The sequence below is a fragment of the Mustela nivalis genome (assembly GCF_964662115.1).
Source record: "Mustela nivalis genome assembly, chromosome: 1".
Lineage (NCBI taxonomy): Eukaryota > Metazoa > Chordata > Mammalia > Carnivora > Mustelidae > Mustela > Mustela nivalis.
Window position 1 is genome coordinate 174,199,409 of NC_139020.1, and position 14,072 is coordinate 174,213,480.

General features: G+C 37.4%; 1 long non-coding RNA gene across 1 annotated transcript in view; it reads left to right on the top strand.

Annotated features, from left to right (window-relative positions):
* Positions 1-10,301: 10,301 nt before the first annotated feature.
* Positions 10,302-14,072, top strand: part of LOC309869274 — a 42,712-nt gene continuing 38,941 nt past the window's right edge. The window contains exons 1-4 of the long non-coding RNA XR_014314088.1: positions 10,302-10,357; positions 11,132-11,148; positions 12,369-12,437; positions 13,515-13,732. This is a non-coding gene — a long non-coding RNA (uncharacterized lncRNA). The remainder of the gene's footprint in view (positions 10,358-11,131; positions 11,149-12,368; positions 12,438-13,514; positions 13,733-14,072) is intronic.

The window sequence follows — 14,072 nt, forward strand, 5'->3', positions numbered from 1 at the left end:
GAAAGGTATTTATGTCTTAAGCATCAAATTGTAGAAAAACCAAAGAAAAGTAAATAAGCAAAGTCAAATGAGAAGAAGGGGAAAATGAGATACATTATTCATCACTGCAAACAGAAATTTCTGGAAAATGGTGGAAACAAAAGGAGATTTTCTGCTATTCCTACTTAAGCCTGTTGGCGCTTAATTAGGAATATGTCCAACAGGCATCATCATCAATGATGCCTGTTGGACTTAAGCTTGGAGTAAAGGACATTGTTCAGTGTTGCATTGGTAAGTCAGATGTCTTTTATTATCTGACTAATCACTAGTGTTCTGTGAGTTTTCTGTAATTCAGAGTGTGGCTTTATATAAACCTTTTACATAGCATAACTATATAATTAATATGTCCATATTTTACATAAATATGATTTATCTGTATTTAGAAGAGTATGAAGTAAACCATAAAAAAATCTTAAATTGTGCAACACCTTTCTCTCTCCGGAAATTATGTTCAAATTTAATTTGATTTCATAACTGCCTATGTAAATTGTAAACTGTGTTTATGCTTTTGTTAACTGCTATTATCTTCTTTAGCTGACAGATATAAAACCCACTTTATTGGGATCAGTCTTGAGTTATACAAGTTGGAATTAGAGTGGGCATGTCAGAACACCCTCTGGCATGAAGTGGAACCCCCTGAACATCAGAGTGTATTAGATAGAGTTTCAGAATGTGAGTAAGTAAAGACAGGGGAAATATCTCAAGTCTGAAAAACCACTAGTTCCATAAAAACTCCTGAGCCCAAAGGAACCCAGACAATTATGAACACAGGCTCCATAGCAATGAGCAATCTTGTACCTTCCCTAAATACCTGAAAAAACTAAAATATCATGGAAGGGAAGAAACTATGCTTTATTGTTAATTGAACCAATAACCAAGTTTGTGTCTGTAGTTCTGGGACTCTGCACCCACTTAAAATAAACTTGACAGCGGACACAGGATAATTGTGGGCAATTACTGACAATAAAGACTCAATTATTATAGAAAAAATTAATCTGTACTTTCCATTGTGCCAAATCTATCAAATAATTCTACTGGTTATTATCTTGATAATGACAACACAAGAAATCAGTATAGTCTTGTCAAACTGTCCAGAATGTGGAAATAGAGATTATGGGTAGAAAAGAGATAGATATAATGTACATCAGTTAATCCTTCCTCTGATCAAGAATTTTATGGTGGACTCCAGTTTATATTGTGTTTATTTTATTCAGATGAAAGCTAAATGTGGTCTCCCTCTCATACTTAGCTGTTTACTTCACAGCGTTTGGATATTGCTTTGGTTTTCACTTTCCTTCTCTACCCTTATGGTTTGGGATTCCTTTGACCATTATTTCTTTTTCGATTTCTCCATTTTTTAAGGCAAGTGTTTCCCTTTAGCCAAATAATGTTCAAGAAATTATTGTCTAAGAGCTTTTTTTTTTTCCCCCTCTTTTTTGAACTGCCTTTGTGTTTAAAATCCTGGTTTCTAGCCTAGAGACCTGTGCCTCAACAGTGTCTTCTAAATCACACAGGGAAATAGAAAACTTTTAATTAGAAAGCCAAAATGGTTATTAGAGAGGTCTCTGAATTTTAAGCACTCCCTACGATTTTCATCAAATATGAATAAAACTTCTTTTTTTCCCCTAGGAAGGTATATACTATGGAAATATTGGTAAAAGGAAGAGATACATGATTTTGAGACTGTGTTGGACTGTTGGATTTAGGTGGGCTAACTTTGTGGGTGCTAGGATCTGAAATGAGAGAGGGTTTCATAATGTGTTCTAGCTGGTAATTTTATTCAAAGGCATTTTATGGATGTAAGAATAAAATTTTGTATACTAAATTTACTGTAAATAATTTAGCCTTTTCAGTTATTCTAAGAAAAGCTAAACCAGTAGTTATTTATTTGTTGTCCTCCATAATTTGCATCCTGTTACGAACTAAATGTGTATGTTCCTTGAAAATTCCTATGTTGAAACTCTGACACCCAAAGTGATTGTATTTAGAGATAGATTCTGTAAGATTAGTGTTTCTAAAAACAGACACCAAAGAGCTTCTCTCTCTCTCTCTCTCTCTCTCTCTCTCTCTCTATCTTGTGTGAACAGAGTTAAAGGCAGCCATTTGCAAGCCAAGAAGAGAGCTCTCACCAGGAACACAGTCATCTGGCACCCTGAACTTGGACTTCCCAAGCTCTAGAACCATGGAAAGCACAGTTCTGTTGCTTAAATCACTCGGTCTATAGTATTTTGTTAGAGCAGCCCAAGCCAAACAAGACAAACCCATTGTCAAGAATCTAACAATGCTCTTTCACAGGATAGAGAACCCAAGAGACTAAGGTCTGCCACTCTCTGGATTAGGGTAGGGTTTTGAACTCTAAATGGTTGCAGGCTACAAAACTGGTTGTGAGACTTTGGGCCTAAGTGTAATTTTCCATATTTGAAAATAGTTCTGATAATAGTAATTCAAACTTACTGAGACTGTGAAGATTAAAGAAGATAAACAGTATTTGGCATGAAAAAAAATCAGTAAATGAAAACAATTATTAGTATTATATTTATAAATATTCAGAACACATGAGCAAACCACTTAATATAGGTGAGGCCTCACATTAATACTGTTGAAATGTAGCAGTAAATACAATGATAGCTAGATGACTTTTGAAAATGAGTCTTAGATCTTTTCTAAAATAAAATCACTTTTGATTCTAGAATACAGATTGGCACTTATCTACATACAGACAATTAAGGTGACATGCTGAATTTTACCTGAGCCCTGTGCTCCTGGAACACAGCCAAGATTGAGAAATCCCATCACCCTTTTGTGTTCTGGAAAATGGCTTCCTGCAAAGAAACATGCAATGTAAATAATGAGTCATGGCACCCCCTGATTTACCTATGACAAGGGTACACACTGACCCTCTGCATTCCCACTCTTTATCTCTTTAGTGATTAGCTGAATCATTTTGTCTCTGCCATCATTGTAACCAAGTATTTCCTTTTTTTTTTTTTTTTTAAGATTTTGATTTATTATTTGACAGAGAGACAGGGAGAGAGAGAACACCAGCAGGGGGAGTGGGAGAGGGAGAAGCAGGCTTCCTGCTGAGCAGGAAGTCTGATGTGGGGCTCCATCCCAGGACACGGGTATCATGACCCACGCCAAAGGCAGACACCTAATGACTGAGTCACTCACGCACCCCAATAACCAAGTACTTCTTGGCCAAACTGGTTAATCTCCTCCTCTCAGGCCTATGAATTTTGACCCATCCTCAATTTGAACCAGGACACAGCCCTGCTTCATTAGGCCCCTCGAGACAGTAAGCTATCATTAGGGCAAAACATTCTTCTCCCTCATAGCACCTCCTGCACACCAGGTACTTCCTAGCCCCTGTCACCCTGTCTTTCTAAAAGAAAAATGAAAAACCTCTTTTCCCTAAGCTCTGGAACACTTGTTGATCCATAGTCAGAGAATCTTTCCCTATTGCATTAGTCTAATTCACTGCTTTTAATCATCTCTTAGAATAGTTTCTCCGTACCTAAGTCCCGATTTATTTTTAATTTGACAAAGGAAATCTGAATGAAATAAAAATTTGTCAAAGTCGTCTGGGAGTCTTAGATTAATTGGCTCTTCAGACTCTTCTCGCCTCATTCTTAGAGACTGCCACTATTTTGGTTTCTGCTACTATAATTGCAAATTGATGGGTAAAATAAAGTAATACATGACCAAGCTGGGGAGTTTTAGCTTCCAATTAGGAAGCTCTCCATCAGAGTTTTTACTATCTAACCCAATTCTAAGTATGTTAATAAAGTTTCCTGTTATTCAGAGTCTTTTGCAGAGCTGGAAACTAAGCTATTTTACCAAATCAGTTTCAGGGCGATTTTATAAGATACCTAAGATACATGAAACAATTTAAACTTCCTTTACTCTAAAGAGCAGTAGATGTGATTAAATAGTCCCGTGATATTCTGATGAAAGGTTTGCATATTAAAGTGGTTGGGATGCTCTCTAGAGCAGTATGTTCTACTTAGACGTAAGTTGAACTTGGATTTGTCATGACTGGAGAGAACTGTGCCTTAGGATCATGCAGGTTTATGCCCCAGTTTCACTTTGCTGTTCTGTAGTGGCTGAATGACTTAAGGACTTCCCTGTGTCACATAAAAATTGAAATGACAACACTTCTCTCTCATGGTTGGTGGGAGCATTGAATGTGGGCAAAGTGCTTAGCATAGTACCTGGGACAGGTTTAATAAAGAAATACTGTTATTGTTAGTAAGTACCTTTATTCAGTTTTCTTCTGCCACTTTGCTCAATGGAACAAGGTTTCTCCCTGTCTTTGGATGAAAAGTTAGGCAGTCCTAGGACTTTTCTGGTCAATATAAAGAATTTCAAAGTACTTTGTCAGTTTAAGTTACAAAACATGTCACCAGTTTGGAAACTAGAATGTCTAGATCCAGATAATATTGATTTTAAAGTAAGCAATGGAGGGGCCAAGGGGAGGCTGCTGAAAAATGTGCCACTTTGGCAAATTGATTATTTTGAATTAAAAGTTACTTAAGAAAGCAACCAGTGTAAAAAAGAACACTCTGACCCCTCCTTTGTCTCCAGAAAGCAGGAAATAAATCTCTGATGTGACAGGTATACACCCTGTACAGGGCAGGAAGGAGACATTCTAATCATCAGATATGGTGATTGAGAGCTGAGAAGGCTGCATAAACAAAACTTGTTACTTTACTAATTTACTGCCTTGGTTTAATTTCTGTTTAGAATTCCTTACCAACTGAAGCTCCCAAATAGAAGTTTTCTTGGTCTGGTCAACCCCTCACAGATTTATTGTTTTGTTGTCTAAAATGTATACAAACAAGATGCCATCACATTTCTTTAGAGCTCAGCTTTATTATGGGGCCTCCACATGCACCTGATTAAAATTTTTTTCTCTTGTTGATCTGTCTCACGTCAATTTAATTTTTATACCAGCTAGAAGTATGCTGAAGGGTAGAGTAAAATTATTCCTCCCCAACACCAACATATGGGATCTGGATGGGGTGTCGGAGTTTTTCTCTGTTTCTCCATCTCATTTGGGCAGGTGTTTATTGCCAACTCTTCCTCTCATGGAGGGTTTTGTGGGTTCTTGGGGGAACAACTCCCTTCTATTGTGGGGGAACTCTAATCTCCAGCTCCGCTGACTATAGCGAATAGATTTCATTTTCGTTTCTGCTGGTCACTTACTTCTGTAGTAATGCCTTTAGATCCCAGAAGTCCACTGCCAGCTTTTCTCTGTTGATGTTATTTCTCCCCCAGGAGAGTCTTCTTGGACAAGATTTGACAATGACTGACCTTCCATCCCATGCTGTGTCTTACTCCCTCATGACCCTCATGAGAACTACCGAAAACATTTACTCATCCTGAGGCCTCAGTAGTCTTGGAATACAACATGATTTCAAAGCACGTTTCTTTCAATTTATCTGCCCTAAATTATTCATCCCTCACTTTTTGGATTTTTCAGATAAAAGTTAGACATTGGTCTCCTGTGTTCTTTCAAACTTAGGTGACCTTTTCAAAGTCCCTGTGGTTCTCTTGAAGAAGTTATTGCCTCTAGAAGCAAATGGAGAAGCACTTCCAGCCCTTCCCTTTGGAGAGGAATAGGCAAAGTGGGACTCAGAGAATACAAGATGGTCCACAATTCTTACCCTCAATATTGTGAACTGCTTCAGAGACATCTGACTGGTTCTTGACTACCTAAAGTTTGAAAGTTCTATCAGGTAAGCTTTTTTACAATACTCTCAGCTCTCTGGCATCTGATATCTGATGGATTTGAATCCATTTTAATCTCATTTTCCATTATTATTGGTTTAGTAAAGCTATTCAACTCAGTATATATAAAGCCTGCTTCATAGTTAATACATTGGTTATTGGCACAATTAACATTAGCTCAGCAGCAGAAAGGGTTTTTTGGTTTGTTTGTTTGTTTGCTTGTTTTTTTAATGTTTTATTTATTTATTTGACAGACAGAGATCACAAGTAGGTAGAGAGGCAGGCAGAGAGAGAGATGGGGAAGCAGGCTCCCTACTGAGCAGAGAGCACGATGCGGGGTGCGATCCCAAGACTCTGGGATCATGACCTGGGCTGAAGGCAGAGGCTTTAATCCACTGAGCCACCCAGGCACCCCAGCAGAAAGGGTTTTGTCAGATGATCCAAGGAACTCCCACAAGGCCCAGAAGGGAAAGTAAGTAAATAAAAAAGAAAGCATAAGGGTGAGTTTTAATGCTCAGCATAAATTTCAGACCAACATCAGCAACATGGGTATCAGTGAAGTGGGTGGTACCAGCTTTATAGTGGACATTTTAGCTTCCTTCTCAATTTATATCCTCACTGGCAGAATAAAAATAGTAGCAACTATCATCATACGATTTACTAGCAGGCATTGTGCTAACACTTTTATATTCATTATCTCATTTAATCCTTATGCCATTTAGAATGCCAGAAGAATTTAATAATCTGTCCAAGAACACATGATTAACAAACAGAGGCTCTGAATTGATACTAGATCTATCTGGATCTTTAACCTAAGCTCTCCAACACTGGACTGTTGATGTTATTCAAGACCCTTTCTTTGGTTTTGTAGAAAACCAAAGAAAAACAGAGGCTCTGAATTGATACTAGATCTATCTGGATCTTTAACCTAAGCTCTCCAACACTGGACTGTTGATGTTATTCAAGACCCTTTCTTTGGTTTTGTAGAAAACTTGTCCAGAGTCTGGTGTTTCAGTCATGCCTGGACACACTCAATCTGTGAGAAGGCAAACATGTCCTGAGAGTTTATTCAATATTTTTTCTTTAGTTTGGCTGGAAAAGTATCAAGTCCTTTACTAGTTTAGAGAATAAGATTCTCTAATTTTTCCACATGGTCCACTAGGGACACAATCAAAATCAAAATCTATAATTTGGTCATGGGTTCAAAAGGTGCATTTTGTGAATATAAATAAAAGAAAAGAATTTTCTACTTCTCTAAGGAGAACCAGACAACCTACCACTAACTACAGTGTTAGAGATTATGCAGTGCATGGGTTTTAAATGCTCAAACTCAATAGATCTAAATTTGTGAAAAGAAAGCAAATAGCCAAGTAGTATACTTAAGAGTTGAAGAGAAAATGACTGATTTTTAAAATGTCTTGCACAATGTTAACAGAGATCCTATGAAAGAGCTCTAAGAACAACCAAGTATGTGAAACACTAGATTGAACAGACTTCCATCCTATTACTTTCTCAGTCTTTAAGACTTGCCTCTCTAAGAAGGAGCACAGTTTACAGGGGACTCACATGTCTTTGATCACAGAAGGCTTTGTCCTCTCCATCCATCCACGCCTCAGAAGGACCAAATAATACAGAGGGGGCTGTCAGGGCTCCAGGGACGCTTCTGTGAGAAAGGGCGATCTAGATGGTGACAGGTGGTCACTTTTCTAGAAAATCAATGTGAAGTGTGATTATTAAAGAAATAAGAGTCAGAATTGTACAGGTCTTTTCATCTAAAGAAGAAAAGTCAAAACGGTTTTCTGGTGAGAAGGAAAGTGTCCAAGTCAGATGTTTCACCAGTAGGAACACTGCATAATGAGCTTTCACATTCAACCTAACCATCTGATGTGTGTACCCTGAGACGGATGGCAAGACTTTGGCTTCTCTTTGAAATTTTAAGTGATAAATGCTTATTTTTGGCACCAAAAGTCACGGTCTTTTTTAGATACTGATTTCCCAGCTGAAATAACTCATCATAATGAGATGCACAGACTGTACACTACAGATAAACTTCCTTCTGCCATCTGTAAGTGGAGCATAAACAGTAGGAGGGCACTGTGGCTACAATATGCAGCTTCTTTTAGTAAAAACCAGAGAAGAACAGATGTTAGCAAGGAGAATGTTACAGTGCTTTCTCATTTATTTATTATTTTACATCCCAAAGTGTTAAAGGAGTGATATCAATCTCATTTTGCATTAGAGGAATCATAGATGAGCTCTTCTGGTAGAAGGAAGCTACCTCTTTTGCTGTGGAAAATAGTGCCATTAAGATCCCTTTCATAGAAGCTGGATTTCCAGACCTTCCTTCCACATGGCTAAGCCCAACAAAATTGTCACCCATCGAGGACTCCTGTTGACAGCTCAGAGACTGAACAGCCTTATGCCATGACCCTTATACGCTAGTTCTCAAGTAAGTCACTTGGCCATTCCTGATCTTTGTGGATGACCCCACAATTCTAGCAAACACTGCAACCATCAACTTTCAAATCTGTTTTTAATTCTTCATGGACCTGGTTGTTGAGATTTCTAACAGCATGAATTCTTTCCCACTGAACCTAAAGGATTCCAACCCAGGGAATTACCTCTTTAAGAAGTTTTGTTTTAATAATAAAATCATCTTAAACAGATGCAACAAGATATAAATATTAGTAATCTCAGATATTGTGTAAATCTATGTGTGTAAATCTTTGAGCTTTTTGAAAATTTTAATGACATTAAAAGTCTTTATTTTTACTACATACATTTTAAGTTAAAAAGTGCACACTTTTAAAGTTAGAAATTACCTTTGCTTGCTGTGTCATGATGAAATCTTAAGACAAGCTAGTGGGGAAGAGGTACTTAAAATCCAGCCATGTGAATGGCCCGAGAGCAGTGGGTGAATGGCAGAGCCTGGGTTCCCCTTCAGGCTCTATGTTTCAAAGGTCAGCACACCTTCCACTCTACCACAGCATCTCCTGCAAAGGTTATGCTTTTAGGTATTTAGTTCTGGACCTGCTTGAAAAAGGATGACTTTTGGGAGTTAAGAGGATAAGGGATTGCTGTGAATTCTTAATGTCTCTGCTGACTACTTACTTCTTCAATGTGTGATGAACCTGAATAACTGTTCTTTCTTTTTAATATCCGTCGTAGCAGTAGTAAGAGTACTACATGACTTTATTGAATGTTTGAATATACACCAGCACCACCTGACATGCATTTCATAGTTCTAAGCATAAAGACAAGAGAAGGAGAGAGAGAGTTTCCTCAATTACAGGTTGATGAAAATGAGTGTTATAGGCTTTGAGAGATTAAAGAACTCTCTCAAGATCATTTAGTTATCTAGCTTGCAAGTGATGGTGCCAGGAATTAATCCAGGAATCTTTGACTCTTAAAACTTACGGTTAGTTACCACAAACTCAGGAAAGGCAAATGCCCTGTGTTCGTGCTGCCACTGTCCATTCCTCTGTCCATGGCAGACATTGTTAATTGATCGTGGCACTCTCTGTTGGCCTACGTCAATGTACCTCCCCTTCCGGACAGCTATGACTGTGGGATTGGAGTTGGCATGTGAAATGAGTTCCATTCTTTCCTTAACTGTACTGACTTCACAAATCACACTCTAAAGTGTTAGCACATACTTTGAGGGGAAAAAAATAGCTTATATTTTACCATTGATTATTATCACCCTGTCACTGTTAATATCATATAATGCTATTTATATACATATTTTAGTTGTTGACAAGTAGGAAATAAACTGAATGATTATTAATTTGGTACTGCAATCATGCAGCATGAGAGCGATGATCACATACTTTGTTTGATATGGAGTATGCATTTTAATTATTTAGGCAAGTGGAGTCGTTGTGAGTAGTTCCAAAGTATAAATAACATTTTAGGTACCATGTGTCTAACCATCTGCAGTATTCCAGTATAATGTGTGTCCCAATGAACTTAACTATACAGTAGGGAATTGTACAGGCAATTAGTTGCATTCTTTGTGTCCTCTGATTGCAGCAAGGCTGGCAGAGAAAGAAATAATTTTATAAGGAAAAGAATAAAGAAAAATATATACTTTTAATGGATAGGATCATAAATGCTATGATGTTATGCCCATAGTCCCAAAGAAAGTACAGGGGCCCTGAAATCCTTACAGAAGATTAAGATCTCCAGTGTTTCATTAGTTTCTGAAAATTGCCACTTAAACTATAAAGATAGAGAACTACCCACTCAAGGGAAGCCCAGAAGTGGGCTACCATTAGGAGTTCGTCCTCTACCACTTGTTTCAGTTATAATGATTCTCAGACAATTTTCTGAGAAAGGCTGCAGGCAGTGATCACTTTTGACATCATGATTTCAACTGGAGTACAGCAGTCCCCCTGGATCTTGCTTTTCCAGGTTTCAGTTATGGGCAGTCAACTGAGGTCCAGAAGATGATGATCTTCCTTTTGAGGTTACCGTCGAAAGGTCAATAGGAGCCTAAGGTTACATCACAATGCCTACATTCAAACACCTCACTTCATCTCATCAGGTAGGTGTTTTATCACCTCACATCATCACAGGAAGAAGAAAAGTGAGTACAGTATAATAAAGTATTGTGAGAAAGATGGAGAGACCATATTTCCCTAACTTTTATTACAGTATACTGTTATAATTCTTTTGTATTATTAGTTATTATTGTCAACCTCTTACTGTTCTAATTTACAAATTAAACTTTCTCCTAAGTATGTATAGGAAAAGACATAGAACATACAGGGTTCAGTTCTATTTGCAGTTTTAGGCACCCCCTTGGCAGTGTTGGGAACATATCCCCTGTGGATGGTTGGGAGGGTGCTGTACTGGGGAAGTGGCAGGGGCTATTAGAGAAGCTTTACTACTAGCAGTGGAGTAGAAAGATGTGTGACTTCTGGGGGGATAAAGACTCAATAGTTCCTACTAAAAAAATGTTTTCCTGGGGCGCCTGGGTGGCTCAGTGGATTAAGCCGCTGCCTTCGGCTCAGGTCATGATCTCAGGGTCCTGGGATCGGGTCCCGCATCGAGCTCTCTGCTCAGCAGGGAGCTTGCTTCCCTCTCTCTCTCTCTCTGGCTGCCTCTCTGTCTACTTGTGATTTCTCTCTGTCAAATAAATAAATCTTTAAAAAAAAAAATGTTTTCCTGTAATTTGTGGTACAGATGGTGGTTAAGATGTTAAGATATTTTATAAATATCCATAACATAAATTATGAGGGATTTATATTTTTTATAACCAGTTATGGAGGGCTCCATTTTAACTGTCGTAATCATTATCTTACTTGCTTTCACACATGACAATCATTATATCTTACAAGTATTTATCTCTGTTTTACAGTGTCCATCAACCATTTGGTAAGAGACTATTTTGTACATTGTTATTTTAGTTATAATTTTCTCATTCATTCCTTCCCACAAACATGAAATTTAGCTATTATTACAGAGGAGAAAATGGAATTTTAAGAGGCTTGCTAGGTCAGACAACTAAAAAGTTGGGGAGCCAGGCTTTGAAATCTGGAATATTGGAAGTAAGTCTACATAAAAAATCAGAGGATACCTGCCTTTTGGCTCTCATCACTACAGATGAGCAATGTGACTTTGGCCATGTCTCTTCTACTCCTTCTATAAAATAATGTTATTAAACTAGATACCCTTTTTTTTCTGAAAAGGGATTTTAATTTGAACATTGACAAATATAAAAGCACTAACATCAAAATGTGTTATGGAAATTTTATATATATATTTTAATGTAGAGAGATATATAGATATATGGATATAAATAGAAGATAGGGAACTTTGCTATTCCATACACTTTACCATACACTTTACCATACATTATAACTAGAGCAGTGCCTTTGGGAAACTAATTTTCTTACAGTCCAGTTTCCTCTTGTATTAGATGTGGGATTGACTAGATAACCAAGCTAAGACTGGTAAATAAACTGGGCTTCAAAGAATTTCCCACACCTCCTTTTAAATGCCAAACTACATATGAGCAGCTTTGAGAATCAGATTAAAAAGTTATTATGCATTTTCCCCAGAAAATATGTATGTGCACATAGATGGATATATACATATATATATATATATATATATATATATATATATGCCAGAGTATTGACTCCCTGATTATGAACTCCAGCGGTTTTTGTTCAGACATTGTCACTATAAAGTGCTATCTTCATAACAGGTGTTATTTCAAAAATATCATTTTTAGAATTTGCATTACATTGATATTTTTCCCATTACAGTTTAATATAAATTGTAGGAAATGCAGTATTCTTAATTATATTCCAATACCTAATTTTATTTCTAGACTATATTTTGAGGGCTTCCTCTATATTTTGATAGATATCACCAAATAGCTTTTTAATTTTTTTTTTTTTAACCAATCTGTGCTACCAGTAGGAGTTATAAACAGTTTACTCCTTTTCCTTGCCAACCGTAAGGTTTAGGCTCGTTTTTTATTTTTCCCAATTCTACGAGGACTAATCGTGTTTTGTTTCTTTAAATTTTAATTCTTCTATTATATTCTTGCCCTGGGCTTACGCTTGTCACATTTGAACTTGCCACAGCTACAACCTAGGTTGCACATATTTCTAACATCACGGAAAAACCAGAGAATGAAGAATATTACCTTTCCGGTAAGTTAGTTTCAGAAAATGTTACGGAACCTGGACTGGATCCTCACAGAAGAACCAAGTGGCACTCCGAGACCTTGGAGGACTGAAGGTTTATTTAACACCCGTGGGCTCAGAGCAGTGTAGTCCCCTAAGGTCTGAAACCCAAGCACAAAGCGGGTATTTTATACACTTTTACTTCTGTATCTGGGCCACTCTAGCGCCCCCAGCAGGCGGGGAAGGAGGGAAAACCCGGAATGGCTCTGAGGCCGGGACTGGGGTTCCCTGGCTGAGTTGGTGGGCCACCTTAGAACACAGATTTTCCTTGTCAGAAGAAGTACTAATATCCGTGCTTTCTCTCTAGAAAGCAAAGTTCTAAGTGGTCCATTTTGCACAATAGTTTGCACATTTTGTTTATCTTACCATGGACAATAGTACCCCCACGAACACAAAAACATCCTAAATATTTGTGTAACAGAGAAGTTTGGAGAATCCAATCTATGGGAAGTAGACTGATTTAGAAGAGGTTTAGGTTGTAGGCATGCACTTCCACAGCTGTTGGGGGTATAAAGAAATAGCAGATGGAGGGTGTAGGAACTGATTAAGGGTATTATTGAAGGATTTAAGGAAGTTCTGTGTTGCTTATCCCAGAACAGAGGGACTTTTCTGCTCATATTGGGAGAGAACCAGGACCAAATGTGAGATTGCTCTGCCACAAAACCAAAATAGATGCTGAAGCAATTTTCCAACCATTTTGTAACTTCTCAGAGTCCATCAAGATGAGCTGTTTCATTTGCTTAACTTAAAAAAAAAAAAAAAAATCTAATATAACAGGGAGTTGAGCAATTTTTCCTGGACTAGCATTTCTTGGGGTAAAAAATTAAACATCTGTCAGATATTGCAAAACATTGAAAATAGATACTACTGTGTTGTTGATTTTAATCCATAAATCATGAAGGGGATGTGCTATTACTTTTCATTCTGAAAGTCAGTGTCCTACTTCTATGAAAAGAATACCCAGAAAGCTGACGGAACATTTCATTCTTTTTGAATTTTTCTCACGTTCAACTGATTGTTTTTCAAATATATGCATTGTTGTAGGTCAGTGGTTCTCCAAGTGTCATCTCCAGTGCAGCAGGGGAAACAACAGACCTGGGAACTACTTAAAAATGCAAAGTCTTTGGGCCCTATCCCAAATCTACAGAACCATAGACTCTGGGGATGGAATCTAGCACTTACGCTTTAACAAGCCCTGCAGGGGATGCTGATGCTTGCTGAAGTTTGGGACTATTAATTTGAGAGCTGCCAATTATGTAAAGGTATTTAATTTTTATGTACTATAGTTAAAGTTGATTTTGATATTAATGCTTCATATGGTTATATGTCAACTCAGATTTCACCTAATGACCTTTCTGGACAAAACAGTTTATTTTAAATGATACCTTATTCTTTATTGCAGAATTATCAACATGAATATAACTGTACCTTCTCCGTTAACAGGTAGTTTTGTAGAAGTATTTAATCAGTACATCATAATGTGTAATTAGCACTTTTCACAGAGCTGAGTTATTTAAATATTTTTATCTTTACAGTGGTCCTATGAAATGGGTACTCTTATTAATATTATCTGTATATATATTCATCAGAAATTATTTTATC